The sequence below is a fragment of the Salvia hispanica genome, chromosome 3 (genome assembly GCF_023119035.1).
Source record: "Salvia hispanica cultivar TCC Black 2014 chromosome 3, UniMelb_Shisp_WGS_1.0, whole genome shotgun sequence".
Taxonomy (NCBI): domain Eukaryota; kingdom Viridiplantae; phylum Streptophyta; class Magnoliopsida; order Lamiales; family Lamiaceae; genus Salvia; species Salvia hispanica.
In genome coordinates, this window is record NC_062967.1 from 44367283 (window position 1) to 44384325 (window position 17043).

Here is a 17043-nt window from a genome sequence, read left to right on the forward strand (position 1 = left end):
GAAAAAAAAAATCAAGAATTTTCTTATTTTTCGTACACAGGCTAATGTCAATACAACTAAGATAATATGTCAATATAAAGCATATACAATGTCAATCCTAAATTTGTGTTGACATTCTCAAAGCATTGTGTTGATATTTTCGAAACACTATATTGACATTTTCATCCAAAACCCTAATTTGGCGTTTTTTTTTTAATTTTTTCGATTTAATTAATAAAAATGAAAATTACACGTGGCAAATTGTAGACCACACGTTTTTTAAAATCATGTGGCCTTAAATTAGTTGTAGTTAGCAATTAAATGATGAGTTAGCAATTGATCACTCCCCTATATATATATAGGTCCTGTTAGGTTGAGATTTTTTTAGCTTAATTGAGAACTGAGAACCATTTTCTGCAAGTAGATTATATCAACTAGGGAGTATTATCTCATTTCATTTCAATAGCCAGAATATCAAATGTCAACAACCCGTATTAAAATGTCAACAACTAAAAAATAACACTTATAATTCACATATCAATACCGAGAATATCAAATGTCAACAACTCGTATTAAAATGTAAACAACTACTCCCTCCGTCCCACTTAAGATGACACGTTTTCCTTTTTAGTTTGTCCCAACTAAGATGACACATTTCCTTTTTTAGAAACTTTCTCTCTCCAATTAATACACTCAACCACTTTTTATCACTCTTATTAAAATATCCAACTTTCTTTATCTCTCTACTTTAATACTTACACCCACCATTTCTCTCTCCAATTAAACACTTTCACCAATAATTCCTAAAATCCCGTGCCGGCTAAGCAATGTGTCATCTTAGCCGGGACGGAGGGAGTAACAAATAACACTTATAAATTCACATATCAATAGCCAGAATATCAAATGTCAACAACTCGTATTAAAATATCAACAACTAACAAATAATACTTATCATTGTCTCGGGGAAGCTCTCAAATTACTCAAGATGACAAGAATAACATCTCTGTGATAAAATTGCCAACTCGCAATGAATAGTTTACAAAGATAGCAGGTCTAAGCTCAACATTTGCCCCTCTTGTGCCCTAGTGCATTGGGCGTCGGCTCTTCTTGTACGCAAAGTCGTATCATTGCGGATCACGCTTTCGTGCTTAACTTTGTCTATCATCATCTCAAAATTTGTTGCTCAAGAAAGCAATTACAGATTTATGGTCCATCCTTCGTAGTCCCATCTTAAACTACATTCTTTAGGGAAGTTCCTATTTTGTCTAGATTCTTTCGTTTCCTTGACTAGTGATATGAATCCGGGTAGCGCTAAACTAAGGAAAGTGAGGTGAAACAGGTGACAAAGAGCCAAGCCGCAACTGGAGTCAGATTTGAGCAGTGATTCGCCTATCCATATGATGCCCAAATGCTATTCGAAGGCTACCATTGTTTTCATCATTAAAAGAGCTTCGCGTGGATATCTTGCACGACTCAATCGGAGCTTGGATGAAGAAGTTATGGTCATTTTACGAAAGTCGCGAAGTCAAGCAAAGGAGGCTCCAGAAAGTTCACGCATGCGGGTGTTTTGTTGCATGAAAACACCCAACCAGGCGATTTGTGTCCGAGAAGAATTTAAAAGGCGGGATTTTGAATTATTTTGAGTGTCTTTTCATATTCCAACCCTAGTTTGAGTGACCTTTCACCTCCTAATCATCTACATCTATAAATAGGGTCTTTTGTATCATTTGTAAGAGATTAGAGTTGAGTTTAGAAAAAAAAGAGTCTCCTTTGTGAGAGTCCCTCCCCATGTTGGGTGAGATGAATGTTTGGAAAAATTCCACGGCCGGGCTATGGTTGCTTTGTGGATAGCCCGGGGTTAATCACTTAGTAAAAATGAGTGCTTGGATGAAAGTTGCCAAGGGTTGTTATCATCTTTTTGGTGGAGGTCCTTAGGTCTCCAAGAGGTTCTTAGGTCTCCAAGTGGTCATTTCCTCACACACTTTTCTTTCATTTCTATTCCCCCATCTATGCAATATTTTGTTCTACTCCCTCCGTCGTGAAAATTACATATTTCCTTTTTCGTCCGTCCCTAAAAATTTGTCACCTTTCACTTTTACCATTTTTGGTAGTAGACTCCACCTTCCACTAACTCATTCCCCTCACATTTTATTTTAAAATTAATATATAAAAGAAGGAACCACATGCCACTAACTTTTTCAACCCACTTTCTATTACATTTCTTTTTAGAGTAATATTTATTTAAGTTTCAATGTAATGTGTTTTTATGTTATTGTTGTAGTGTTTATAGTTTGTAATTTTAATTGTGTTGCTTTTACAAGAACAAGTCTTGGGCTAATTTTGAAGATTCATATCAACTAGAAAATTTTTGTCACACTTTGTCTCAGCTATCTCAAAATTCCACTTCTTCAACTTTCACTTGGTTGGTTGAACGTCTTGGAGTGTTGATCGAGTCGATTACTTGGAATGATCTAGTGAACAAGTCTAGATCTTGACTGAAGAAATGGTTGATCTCAGAGTAGGAAAGAAACTGAGGCTCTGATACCACTCTGTCACGACCGCATTTTGCTAAGGATAGCGAAAGCGGGTAAACCGCGAAGAATAAGGGGGATTAAAGAGAACGAGAAAGAAAAAGGGCTAGAACTTGAGATTATGAACAAATGCCAAGTCAACGATATCATAAAATAGAAACCAAATATTCGATAACATGGTCTCGAGATAGAATAAGCATCTCGTCAAATGAATCAGAGTTCGTGGTCTCGAGATAGAATAAGCATCTTGTCAAATGAATCAGAGTTCGTGGTCTCGATAACATGGTCTCGAGATAGAATAAACATGATTCTACAATTCTCTCTTCACAAAATCACAGCAGAATAAGTCCTTACAATTCTCACTTTACGACTTCGTGTATGAAGACACGAATCGTTGGAAGATCCACTTGATTATTTAATAACATCGACTCTAATCATCACTTCTTCCTCTTGACGTTCAACCTGCACATTTATTAATAATGCAGGGCTGAGTACAGGAGTAGTACTCAGTGGATACGTGCCGAAAAGCAAAACATACATTATATAGTTGTCAAGCTATCACAGTAACACGCGAGGGTTTTTCTTAAAAGGCCCGAGCTTACTAAATTCTTTTGTGAGCTAAAAGTTTGACTACAGACTAACTTCTTTCATTATTCATAATTCATCATTCATAATATATATTGGTCGGTTATTTCAGTTAACCGATCGGTTATCGGGTAGAACCGATATAACCGATAACTGGTGCGATGCCTTGCTCCCGGAACCGAACCGAACCGATAACCGAAATTCAAGAATTTTCGGTTCGGTCATCGGTTAACCGACTAACCGATGACCGAATTCCCAGCCCTAGATTGCGTATTAAAACACGGGTTGATTTAAATTAGGAAAAAGAGAGGAAAGGTAGAATTTGAGATGATTGCAAGAATTTGCAATTACATTTGATTTAATACATTCATACCGCAATTACATTTGATTTTGCTACATCCGAAGAGCAATTACATTTGGTAAATCGAGCCGCAAAAAATAGATTAATCTAGGTCCGGTCAATTGCATTTTAACATTCAAATAAAAATCTAGGAAGATAATAGATCTACTATGTAAGAAGCATAGATCTACATCTAATATACTATACTACCATACTGCATAATCAACTATAAATAACAACACAATCATAGGGCTGCAAGTGACGGTTGAAGAATAAAAGGAGACCTTGACCTCAACAACAAATCACTTGCAGATGTGCTTCGTATTTACCATTATGCATCATATTTAAAATTATAATATTTTATCGGTTCTTTAAAAATCGATCATATTTACCATATTAGGATATCCCTTAAAAATAGACCACTATTTAAGGAAACTTTGTTCTCACTAATAACAATACTTCAATCACGTTTTTATTCTACATCTATCTTACTTTACCGAATGCGTATTAAAACACGGGTTGATTTAAATATTGTCTATTTTTTGGACGGAGAGAGTATTATATATTCACTATTTTTCATTTTTTTTATTATGATATATTAAGGACTAAATTTCCTATATAATTATTTAGTATTATTTGTCACATTTTAACAATATATCATAAATTTCCTATAATATAGTTACAACATTATGTAAATTATTTAATAGATTTTATTTTATGTTGTTTATTACTCCCTCCGTCCAAAAAAAATAGAGCAATTGGTGCGTGACATAGGTTTTAATGTAGAATTGGTAAAGTAAGAGAGAAGGGAAAAAAGTAAGAGATAAGTAGTGTTAGTGGAATGATGTGTAGGGTTATTATTTGTTGAAAAATTTCCATAAATAAATGTGTTGTATTTTCTGTGCACGGCCAAAGATGGTAAGTGTGCTCTATTTTTTATGGACGGATGAAGTATTATATTTGAAGCAAATACAACTATACGAGTATATTTTTACTTATAGTGATGTTAATCTGGTGATACCAGTGGTCTGGCACCGACCTAGACCCCGCTGGAGCGACATTCGGGTATGGACCCTAGAGCAGGCAAGCAACGTTCAAACCTTACTCAAATATAACCCGAATTAGATAGGCATGGTGGTTGTGGTGGCTAGAGACATTGATGAATGATTCATCAATGGCGAACAAGGGAAATCATTTGGAGAGACTCAGTGACAGCGAATTAATACAACTTGGAATTCAAACGGAAAACAATGTCCACCACAATGGGATCCGGCTACAAATTGAAATGGTGCCCTTCATGCGTGAAGTTGATGCAGCCTCAAGGGAGACATATTGTTTTCAGTTTGAATTTCAAGTTGTATTAACTCGCTATCACTAGTCTCACCTAATCATTTCCCCTGTTCGCCATTGCGTTGAAGTGAGAAAGAAGTAGAAATGAGAGACTTGGTAATGGATGAAGACTTGTACAATTTTACTTTGCTACAAGCTACTAACGGGTCCGGTCATCCACGACCATAAATCAGAGTTAGATACAAGTCTATATTTGAGGTGGATTTTAACAAAGTTTATTAGTATAAATTTAGATGGTATCCCAAGTTTCGAGACCCCTATTATTTGATGTTCAAAGACTCTTCATCATTTACTTGATATATTTTAGGTAGGTTACTTAATTAAGAAAAAATATAAGTATATTAATATTTCACTGGCATAGCCAATATTTTTATATTGGGGTTTCGCACGGCACTACTATTAAAATTGTTGCATATCTTTAAGTATCGACGGCACCATAAAAATTTGAGATATAAATTAAAGATACATACAGTGACAATATATATGAGTGTTTCAATAATTAAAAGATAGATTTATATTAAAAAAACATCAATGAACATAAATGAACAAATAAACAAAAATTATAAGTACCAAATTACTAGTGTTAGAAAATTGAAAAATACTATTAATTAATTAATTACTAGCTATGAGTAAAAAAATAAATTATTTAATAGATAAATGAATTAGTAAGGAGAAAATTGAATAAAATAATTTTATGATTTGTTGGGCAGTCAAACTATTAGTGTAGTTTATTATCAAAATGCCACGAGCAGTAGTGGGATAAAACAAGAAACTATGGTAAGGGAAAAAATATCCTCCATAAAATGATTTTGGGAAACAATGTTAATTGAGATATGAAAATATGAAAAAAAAAAACCAAAAAAAACAACAACAACATATTTATCACGTAAAAAAGGTAAGTGAATTACAGTCTTCTTCTTGGAAATGCATCACCTGCTTCTCGATCCATGGTATAATATGGAGTATATGAAGGGTAAAACTTGTAAAGTAAAGCAAACATCATTAAACAAAGAGGTATGAGCAGAAGACGTGAATATAGCATTGTTGTCTCAATACATAACAAATTCATTCTGTTGTTCAATGGCCGAAAACCTGAATATAGCTGATTAATAATTAATATTACCGAGTTAATCCAGAACAAAAAGTTCCATGAGGTGTTAACCAAAAAAGTACTACTCCTAATAATAATGAAATGAATCTTTTCCTTTCTTATTGGGCTACATTAATGAAATCATTTGAAGGGGCTACATGGTCATGGTTTGGGCCGGCAGAATATAAATATTAAAGAGAATGGTTGGTTTTAAATTTAATGAGATGAAGTGGCATAGGAGTCTTGTCCGAGGATAAATTTTGGAGAAAGAATACTCATTTTTCAAAAGAGTCCACAATTTTCTAAGATAGATTTTTTTAAAGGAAAAATTACCTTTAAAGTCATGAACTTTTAAAATAGTTTAAATTTTTTTCATGAATTTTACTTTTAAAATAGTTTAGTTTTTTTAGTGAATTTTAAATGTTGCATATAAAGTCATGGACTATGAATTTTTTATCCAACCCGACCCGATAAATTTCCAACACAAACTTATCTTAGATAGCGTTTAATATTTTGAAGAGTTTTCTACTTAAAAGAAGTTCTATATTATTCATTATTATATATTTGTACAATATTTTACTTTCAAGTTTAGGATATCATTTTTGTATATTTTAAATAGGTTATGTTTGTTTATTAAAAAAAAAAAAAACTACTTTACGAAATGTTGCAATGTGCGATATAAAAGGAACTTAAAAAATTATGCTTCCAATTTCACGGACTTGTGGAGGCAGTTGTCATACAAAGAAAAAGAATGTCAAAAGCAACGAAATCAGAAGTGTTATTATAAAATATAATTGCACAATTTTATTGACGGACCACTTTTTAACTATTTATAGTCGGTTTTCTCCTCTTTTACTCACACCACTCCACCGTACACATACTTTGCTTCACCATGAATCTAAATACACTTATTGACAGTGATTTGATTCGTCTGGTGATAAACTCGTAGATTAGCAATTGTCTTGGATGTTTAAAAGTACATATTTTAGTGTTTTGAAGCACATTACTTGAGTTTTCATCTATGATCCCCTACTTTAGTGTTTTGATAAGTTTGTCGAATTTTTGTAGTCAAAACAGGTGGAAACGGGTGAAACAGCAGCCAAAGATTAGGCCGGGCGTTCTACTGCACGAAGCCGGGAGTTTGCTCCAAAGGTCGGGCGTTCCCACTGTCCCCGGGCGTTTTCCCATGGAAACTCGCTGGGGTCGGGCATTCGCAGCATCATCGTGGCTCAAGAAAAACGCCCGGGCCTGGTGTTTTGTTACTTAAAATCGCTCGGCCGGGCGATATGCCTGTGCGCTGATTTTCTTCTATTTTTCGCCCCAGGTATAAATAGGACCTACTCAGCACACTTTCCACACGCCCTAGAAGCAGTTTCCACATTTGTGAGCAGATTGAAGTGACAAAAAGTCCAATTCATCAACAAGTTTAAAGACGAAGACGAAGACGATTTGCCCATTCAATTCACCTTTGGGAGTATCTTTATTAGTTTTCCTATGTTCAATTCACTTTCTATGGATTTCTCTTGTGAACTTGCGTTGAATATGAGTGGCTAAATCTTTTGTAGAGTTTTGGTGAAGACTACAATGAACGCTTTTGATTAATTGAAGGACTTTTGATTACCTTTGCTCTTGTGATTTCTTTGTATCATTCTTGTGCTTTTTTAATTCAATTGCTTAGCTACCAATTGAGTTTGTTGACCTAGCTATGAGTAATAGAGAGATCCCTAATTAGGATTGATAAAAGAATTAACAACACTTAGATAATTTGCATTCGAGAAAAGGAATTTTAGAGTGAGGGCTTGAGCCTTTTGTTTTAAGGAATTAATTGTGAAGTATTAGACGGAGACTTCAATATTAATGATTAATCAATTGGTTGAGTGCACCCGAGAGAGGGCTTAGCCTAGACTAGCAGCTTTCCTAGTAATCCTAGAGACTTTAATTGGGTAATCGAAGTTGTTGAATTGTTCGCATCGTGTTCGTTGTAGTTGGATCTAAGGCTCTACTGTGTTCTTTTATTTGAAACTTCTCTCTTTGTTGTGTGCTTTTAGCTTGTTTATGTTTATTTGTTTTTCTTCAAAATCAAAACCAATCTTTCCAGATTCTCTAGATAGTAGTTAAAATCGGGTCATGGTACTTAAGTTGTACAATTTGTCTCTGGTACTTAAGTTGTACAATTTGTCTCTGTGGATACAATACTCTTACTTGTTTATTGCTACACTAACCCCGTACACTTGCGGATAATTCTCGTGTTTAAAATAAATCAATACGTATTGATTTTCGATATATTTTGGTAATATTGATAATACTTTTATTTGTAACATTCAGACTAATGTTTAATTATCATCTTCTTCCTCAAATGCAAAGCCATGAATAATTTGTTTGAAGATGGAGATTGGAGATGGAGATGAAAATAAGAGTATATCGTACCATTTAATCATAACAGCATAACATCAAACAAGATAACAAAAAATGCTCCTTCATTTGCAAAATACTAGTTCTACTGAATAAAAACATAAGCTAGTTGAATTGGAGACATATGTCTTCTTTGTTTCCCGTTCATCCGAATCTCTCTGTTAAATGAAAAAAGAAGTGAGATTTTAGATTAATGCAATATGGGAACAAGAATGAGCAAGAAAGACAGTCATACCTTAAAAATCTGTCTCGAAGAGAATGGTTATCCTGCTGCTATTTTGTCTTAAATAGTTTACTGAGTTCATCAATTGTACGACCATCAGTATCATCGGCCACGACCACCGTGCCTATCCAATTAGGAATATAATCTAGGAGGACCTCAAGGCATTCCACTTCTTGATGGGCTGCGCAGGCGTGCATGGAGAACTGGGAGTTCAAACTTCGCATAGTGAATTTCATCCTTCATGTTTATTCCCTCTGAAACCAACTCATTCTCACCCAACTCATTAATGTCAACGGGATTCTCCACGGTGAGAGGTGGAAGGAAGTGTGGGATAAAGAGAAAGAAAGAGGTGGAGCTAATATTTCCGGCACGGGTTTTAGGAAATGTTAAAAAAAATAGGTGAAAAAAAGTTAGTGGAATATGGGTCTCACTTGAATATATATAGTTTTAAATGATACGTGAGTAGAATAATTTTATGGATGTGGGGCCTTTTTACCATTTATGGTAATTATGAATCGGGACTCCTATTCGCGGATGGACCAAAATGGAAAAACATAACTCTTATTCACGGAGGAAGTATCATTTAGAGTGAGACATCCCAAAAAGGAAAATGTGTCACTTATTAGAGTGGGACGGAGGGATTATCTAATACTCTCTCCGTCCCATAAAAATATGTGCACTTTCCATTTTCGTCTGTCCCACAAAAATATGTGCATTCCAGTTTTGAAAAGATATCAATTTAATAATGTTGGTCCCACTATCCACTAACATTATATTAACTACCACTCTCCTCCTCTCTTTTACTTTACCATACCATTCTCTTCATCTCTCTTGCTTTATCAATTTTTTCTTAATTCTCGAGTCATATCCTCTGTATTTTTATGGGACGGAGGGAGTAAGATAACTTGAATCACTATTTGAAGTATGGTTGTCAACTGGGATGGGCCAGCTAGGCTCACTGTAGAACTAGGCTATAATTGGGCCGTTTATCAAACACATAATTAAGTACCGGTGTGCACATGCCCTTAATGTGCACCGAGACTAATAGGGAGTAGTATTTTTATATATTATCAAAAAGAGAGAAAAGAAAAAATGGTACTGTGTCAAGACATCCTAGTCGAATGAGGTTCAGAACTTGTAACAGTAGCGCTAAGGCTACAAAGGCGGCGAAAACCCTACAGTTTGAACTCACATGCGAATTATCAGCAATCACACAACTTATTTTGTCGTTTGGATAGCGTGAAGGGGATCGTCCGCCGGAGCTAGCCCGTCGGAGAATGTTGTCAGCTCTATCTACTAAAACTATTTTATCGTGAATAGATTGGGCATTGACTAAGGTGACCTTGTTCAAACTTCAAATCAAGAGGAAATAATTAAGTAAGTTATTCCTGTTGTTTCATTCCAATATTTATATTTCCGCATTTCAATTCTATTTTACAACAGACCTTAATGCCGTGTTTGGTTATTTGGTGGCACACAGTCATGAGCGGCTTAACGTGCCTTGGGCAGGGAATGGCGGCCAAGGCATGAGATTGGCTGCCGGAAACTTCAGCCATGGATTTAGCTTAAGGATTTGTTGCTTAATAAATTCTTGTTCACAATCCCAAGTTTGTGGACTAAATGTGTATTGCCTAATTTGCATTTATACCATGCACATACCATATCAGTCATACACGTTGGCCTGTTCGGTAATCATATCACTAAATTTTATAGGATGTCGATATTTATCACCATACTATAGATAAAATTTCCACATTTTCAAATGATAAATTTGCAAAAACAATAAAATTGCTCCATATTAATGCGTATATCGCTTGTCGATAGTTGATTCTTCAACCGGGTTATGTGGATAAAATCCAATGCTGTTTTTTTTTTTTTCAAATTAATTTTTTGTGAGTTGCTTGTATTTATCAAATAAATTACGTTTCACATTCAATATTATTTAATTCTGTTTCTTTCACCGACAGATGGTTGATATATGTGAGCAACGAAATTAGATTTAATTAGTTTTAATTGCCCCTTTTTTGTACATGGTTGAAAAAATGTGAACATGTAATCCTATGGGCCACTTCAAGAAACTAAGCATATATGGGCCGCTTACTAGAACGGGCCGAACAACATTGATTGGACTAATGGGCTCTCGGTCGTAGCCTGCTCCGTTATCATATACTCTTCTATAGGTTGTTCATATTAAAATACTTTAAAGTAGGTCAAACTTGATCATTTGTAACTACATTTTGTTTATCTAAATTTAATTAATATAGATATTAGCAAGTTTCCCCTATAAATTAACTTTACTAATATCAACTCTAATGGTTTAAATAAAATTGACTCTTCAGTTGTAATAGCAGTCCTACGTACGTGTATATGATCGAATATTTTGCAATACTATTAATAAGAATTAAACAAATATGAGTGATGATGATAGATTAATAGTAAAATACTAACATATTATCGAAACAACCCAAGATATTTTAAAATTCGTACCTATTTGTTTAGGGCCTTTAGGCATATTTTTAATAAACTAACAGATTATATATACTCTTATTTTCAAATATATAACAGACTATTATATACTAATCAAATTTAATAAATATTTATTAATTTGTACAGAAAAAAAAATTGTTATTAATTATCGAACTAATTAAAAACAACAAGTTGACCTTCTTTGCAAATAAAATGATGTAAAAAACTATTGTTGAGGGTGGTTGCACGATTGTGACAGATGTAAAAAAAACACCAAATTATACTACTAAATTTATTTCTACACATTGTGGGCCTCAAAATGATAATTTGTATACATAAGACATCTTTTAGAATTGCATAATTTTCTTTCGAACATACATTTGACAAAGTATACAAGTATAGTACCATGTGTTGCAATGCAATGAATGCCAACTCATTGGTGGAATATCCAAAAAGAAATAGATGCTCATTCATTGAGGTAGAATTATTTGATGTACGTGGGATAGATTTTATGGGACCATTCCCAAAACGGAGGAGTATCAATATATTTTGCTTGCAGTTGACTATGTCTCTCGATGGGTGGAAGCAATTCCTACCAAAACTAATGATCTAAACTTGTGACTTATTTTGTGAGGAAAAATATTTTTAATAGGTTTGATACACCCCGTGCACTCATAAGTGATGGAGGCTCTCATTTCAACAATAAATGGCTGGACAACGTGTTGGACAAGTATGAAGTCAAGCATCGAGTCACTTCACCTTACCACCCTCAAGCCAATGGGAAAACTGAGGTTGCGAATAGGGAGATTAAGTTCGTTCTGCAGGAAACAGTAAGCACAAATAGAAAGGATTGGGATGATGCGTTGTGGGCATATCGTACCGCATACAAATCTCCAATCGGTATGTCTCCTTATCAATTTGTTTTTGGAAAATCATGTCATTTTCCTTTTGAGTTAGAATATAGGTCTTTTGGGCGGTAAAGAAGTTAAATCAGGATTTCTACAAGGCCGGAGAAGATAGGCGCATTTTTCCTAATGAGACGGATGAGTTTAGAATGGAAGCCTATGATAGCTCGTCTACTTACAAAGCGAGGATGAAAGCCTATCTTGACAAAATGATCAGCCCAAGGGAACTCACACTGAGGGATGTTGTTTTGTTGCACAACTCAAGACTCTCTTTTTCCCGGGAAGTTGAAGTCAAAATGGACCTGCCCCTACATGATCAACAAAATCTGTAATAGTTGGACAGTTGAGTTGTTAGCTCCTGATGGAACTCTAATCCAAGCCAATGGCCACCGTGTGAAGAAAATTCTATAGCTCGGACAAAGTAATGGAGGAGGACGAGGTTTCATTGGAGAAACCTCCCAAAGAGTAGAAGGGGTAAAGTAAAGCTAATGATTATAAAAGAGCGCTTATTGGAAGGCAATCCAGTCATTTATTTCCAGTTTTTAAGTATTTTTTTGTTTTAATTTCGTTATTATGTTTATTGAAATTTCGCAGCTTCTGGACTACTCCCAGTGACCGCTAGCGCTTGCGCAGCGGTCCGCTAGGGCCTACTAGAATGGTTCTGACTCACTTCCAACGATCGCTGGATCTTTAACCGCACTCCAGCAACAATTTTTTGAGTTTTTGCTTTGTTCAGCCTCACCATGAAAATTTCAAGGTATCTATACTATTTTCTTTGATTACTCACGTCCCAACCGACTCTACAAACTTATTTTACACTTTGTTGTAAATAAGTTTAGAAGGATGACGTGGTGGACGGTGAGTTTAGGATGTTTTTGTATTTAAAACTCGAAGGTAAAATTTATGCCATGAACATAGCATGAAGAACTTAGAAACACGCATGTAGAGGGACACATTAGACTGAGTTGCCTATGATTTTAAATTCTTTCCACCTATGATTAAGTATGGCTTAACGTTTTGATTTGATGGTTTTGTGAAAAGATGCATACTTAGTTAATTGTTTGTTCGCCTTGAATCAAGCTTATACCTTGTGAGATTTGAGCCTTAATTCTTTCTTGTGTGATATATCTCCATGCATGTACATGTTTCTAGAACTTGCTCCTTATCTACCTAAGTTTACATAATGTTTAAGTAGATAAGGGAAGATGTTAGACAATCTTTTCATAGCTACTTTTTATCCAAAATTTTTGACCCTTTTCAAAAATCTCTTATTACCTTTGGAGCCAATTTTGAGCCTTTAAGTCTATTCCTTAGAAGCCAAAATAATGGGGACAATTCCTTGGGTTAGTGTAGTTTATTTTATTTTATTTTGAAGGAATTGGAGAGATAAGGGAGAAGTATATAAAGTGGAAAAAGTAGTATGCTTAAAGTTTTAAAAGTGCATGTTCTGAAATTGAAGAAATTTAAAGTGTGATTGATCTAGAGAGGATGCCTATGTTATAAAATAAATAAATAAAAAGGAAGGTTGTGAAGAAAAGAAAGAAGAAAATCAAAGGATTGGAAAGTGAGTTGAAGGAAGAATAAATGTTAAAAGTGTCTTAGGTTTATAAGAAAAGTGGGGTCTATTTTACTTTACTTGGGTTTTTTATTTTTTGTCATTTTTAAGCCAAATATTCCTCACCTACCAATGAGCCTACATTACAACCAAAATAAAGATCTTTCGTACTTTTGATGCTTCGTACTTTTGATGCTTAATCACATCGAGTAGAGGAGGGATTAGACTTTGAGCAAGCCTATGATAAACTTTGCATGATGCATGATTTGAGTGTTTATACACATTACCTTATACACTTCCTATCTTTGGAAGTTTGCCACATGTGAGTGCATGAATTCAAGGTGTTCCATGAGTTAGTAAGGAAAGTGCATTAATAAGCCTTGTTTGAATTGATTGTGTTAATTTACGCTTAATGTATTCATTCCATTTCCATGCTATGAGGCAATTCTGACGTCTAGTCCTTATGCAATCTATGCGTCTATATTGTTTCTTTTGTGTTTTGTTTGAGGACAAACAAAGAGTTAAGTTTGGGAGAGTTGATACGCTCGGTTTTTGCACTATTTTAAGGGCATTATTTGGTCTGTTATGAGTGTCAAAGTTGCATTACATGTCTATAAATTGTACTCCCTCTGTCCCTCTGTAGTAGAGGCAATTCTTTTCGGCACGGAATTGAAGAAAAGTTGTGTTAAGTGAGTTAAGTAAATGAATAATAAAGTAGGAAAGGAAAAAGGTAGAGAGATGAATACGGAATAAAGTAAGAGAGAAGAAAAGTTGTTGTATTTTGCCAAAAAAGGAAATGACTCAGCTACAGTGGGACAACTAAAAAAGGAATACGTCTTAGCTACAGAGGGACGGAGGGAGTATATTTTGTCTATTTTGGTATTTTGACGTGTTTTGTGAGAAATATGCAAAATAGAGCCTAAAATAATAGCTAAAAGTTGAAGTTGGAAATCTGAGTATTCGAGAGGTCCAGCGGCTCGCTGCAACACAACCAGCGACCGCTAAACAGATAGCGGTCCACTTTGGAAAAGTTAAGCTGAAAAGGAGGAACACACCCAACGACCGTTGGTTTGTGCACAGCGACCGCTCCAGATGATCCAGTAGCTACGGGATGATTGCCAACAACTGTTGAAACAAAGTGTAGCGACTGCTGATCAAGAGGCAGACGCTACGGAACACATTGCAGCGACCGCTGAACAACGTATAGCGGCCCACTGGGAAAATGCGGTGCACAGATTTGACCTACTTTCTCTTCAAGATTTACCATACTGTGCTGAATATTTGTCATAATTAAGGGACATGAAAATAAGGCTATAAATACCCCCTCAAGCTTCATCAACAAGGGACTTTTGCAGTATAGTTCCAGGTCAAGAATATTTTTTTAAAACACCTATATGAAGGAGAAAATTACAAATAAACTCCTATAGAAAGGAGGAAACTACAATTGATGTCAAGAGGGCTCGAACTCGTCACCTCATACAATAATGTCTAAGCACCTTGCCGCTAGGACAAAGGCTCTGGACCAGAGCAAGAATACTTAGAGAGTTCTTCCATTATTTATCAAGTTCAAGGTGTTTGAAGAAGAATTCAAGAGAAGATCAAGGCTACAAAAATTCTACATTTTGGTTTTTATCAATTTAGTTCTAATGTTTTCTTCGTTTTCCCTACAAATTATGTATTTAGATTATTCTATCATGTGTAACTAAACTCATAGTAGAATTCTAGGGATGTGTTAGTAGTGACTTTGGCTATACAGTTCTTATTTATTTAATATCCGTTTTGTTCATTACGCACAGCGACCGCTCCAGATGATCCAGTAGCTACGGGATGATTGCCAACAACTGTTGAAACAAAGTGTAGCGACTGCTGATCAAGAGGCAGACGCTACGGAACACATTGCAGCGACCGCTGAACAACGTATAGCGGCCCACTGGGAAAATGCGGTGCACAGATTTGACCTACTTTCTCTTCAAGATTTACCATACTGTGCTGAATATTTGTCATAATTAAGGGACATGAAAATAAGGCTATAAATACCCCCTCAAGCTTCATCAACAAGGGACTTTTGCAGTATAGTTCCAGGTCAAGAATATTTTTTTAAAACACCTATATGAAGGAGAAAATTACAAATAAACTCCTATAGAAAGGAGGAAACTACAATTGATGTCAAGAGGGCTCGAACTCGTCACCTCATACAATAATGTCTAAGCACCTTGCCGCTAGGACAAAGGCTCTGGACCAGAGCAAGAATACTTAGAGAGTTCTTCCATTATTTATCAAGTTCAAGGTGTTTGAAGAAGAATTCAAGAGAAGATCAAGGCTACAAAAATTCTACATTTTGGTTTTTATCAATTTAGTTCTAATGTTTTCTTCGTTTTCCCTACAAATTATGTATTTAGATTATTCTATCATGTGTAACTAAACTCATAGTAGAATTCTAGGGATGTGTTAGTAGTGACTTTGGCTATACAGTTCTTATTTATTTAATATCCGTTTTGTTCATTACTTTGCTTCTAATCTAAGTGTTGGATAATTGCTTCACGTTTGAGTGACATATTCTATGAAATTTATTGGCTTGCTACATAATCGTGAGAGGATATTGGCGAGCTAGAAGAGCTTAGTTGATGTTACAATTAACTTCCCTTAAAACGACACTATTAATTGAGAGCGAGAACATTAGGAGTCCTAGGAGCTTTTAGGAGTTATTAATCTAGGATTGACAACCCTAGTGTCTATAATCCACTTTGTGCAGCATGGACAATATAGTCGTGACTCGTTCTAGTAAAGTATGAACTGTGCTAGGGTGTTGTAGTTGGAATCTGTATAACCCTGAAAGAACATCCCTTGAGTTCCCTTATCTCATCTCTTTTCTGTCTGTGTTTTATCTGCAATTGTATTTTTCTTCGCTTTTACAAGTTTTATTTTCAAAAAATCAAAAACCTTTTATTTCTCCAAATAGTAAAAGAAACCTAGAAGATAGCCAATTTGTGTTCGTTTTCTCTATGTTCAATAACTGGTACTAACCTTTAGCTATACTATATATACCATGCATACTTGTATAATTATTTAGTGCTAATAAAAAATGCATCACATAGAATCTCCGTCAATGCACTCTTATTGCCTCGAAATTCAGCTTCAGCACTAGACAAAGCTACTACTCTCAGTTTCTTGCTTCGCCATGTGACAAAGTTCCTCCCCCACAAAGGTGAATAACTGGCAGTTGATTTTCTGTCATTTGGGTTTCTTGCCCAATCAGCATCTGTAAACCCATGAATTTCCAGATATCCATGATTCTCGAATAGAATTCCATGGCCTACCGTCCCCTTTAGGTATCGAACAAACCTCAGAGCTACTTGAGACACATGCATGAACTAATACTCCAACTGTGTAGGCTATATCGGGTCTAGTATGGGATAAGTATATCAGTTTCCCAACTAGACGCTGGTATCTGGTGTGGTGAGTAGCTTCGAGTCCTTCAACTATCTATAGACCGTGATTCTGAACTATGGGAGTGTCGGCTGGCTTACAATCCAGTATTCTTGTTTCAGTTAGGAGGTCTAGGACATACTTCATATGACAAATGAAGATCCCATTTTTTTTTTATCTT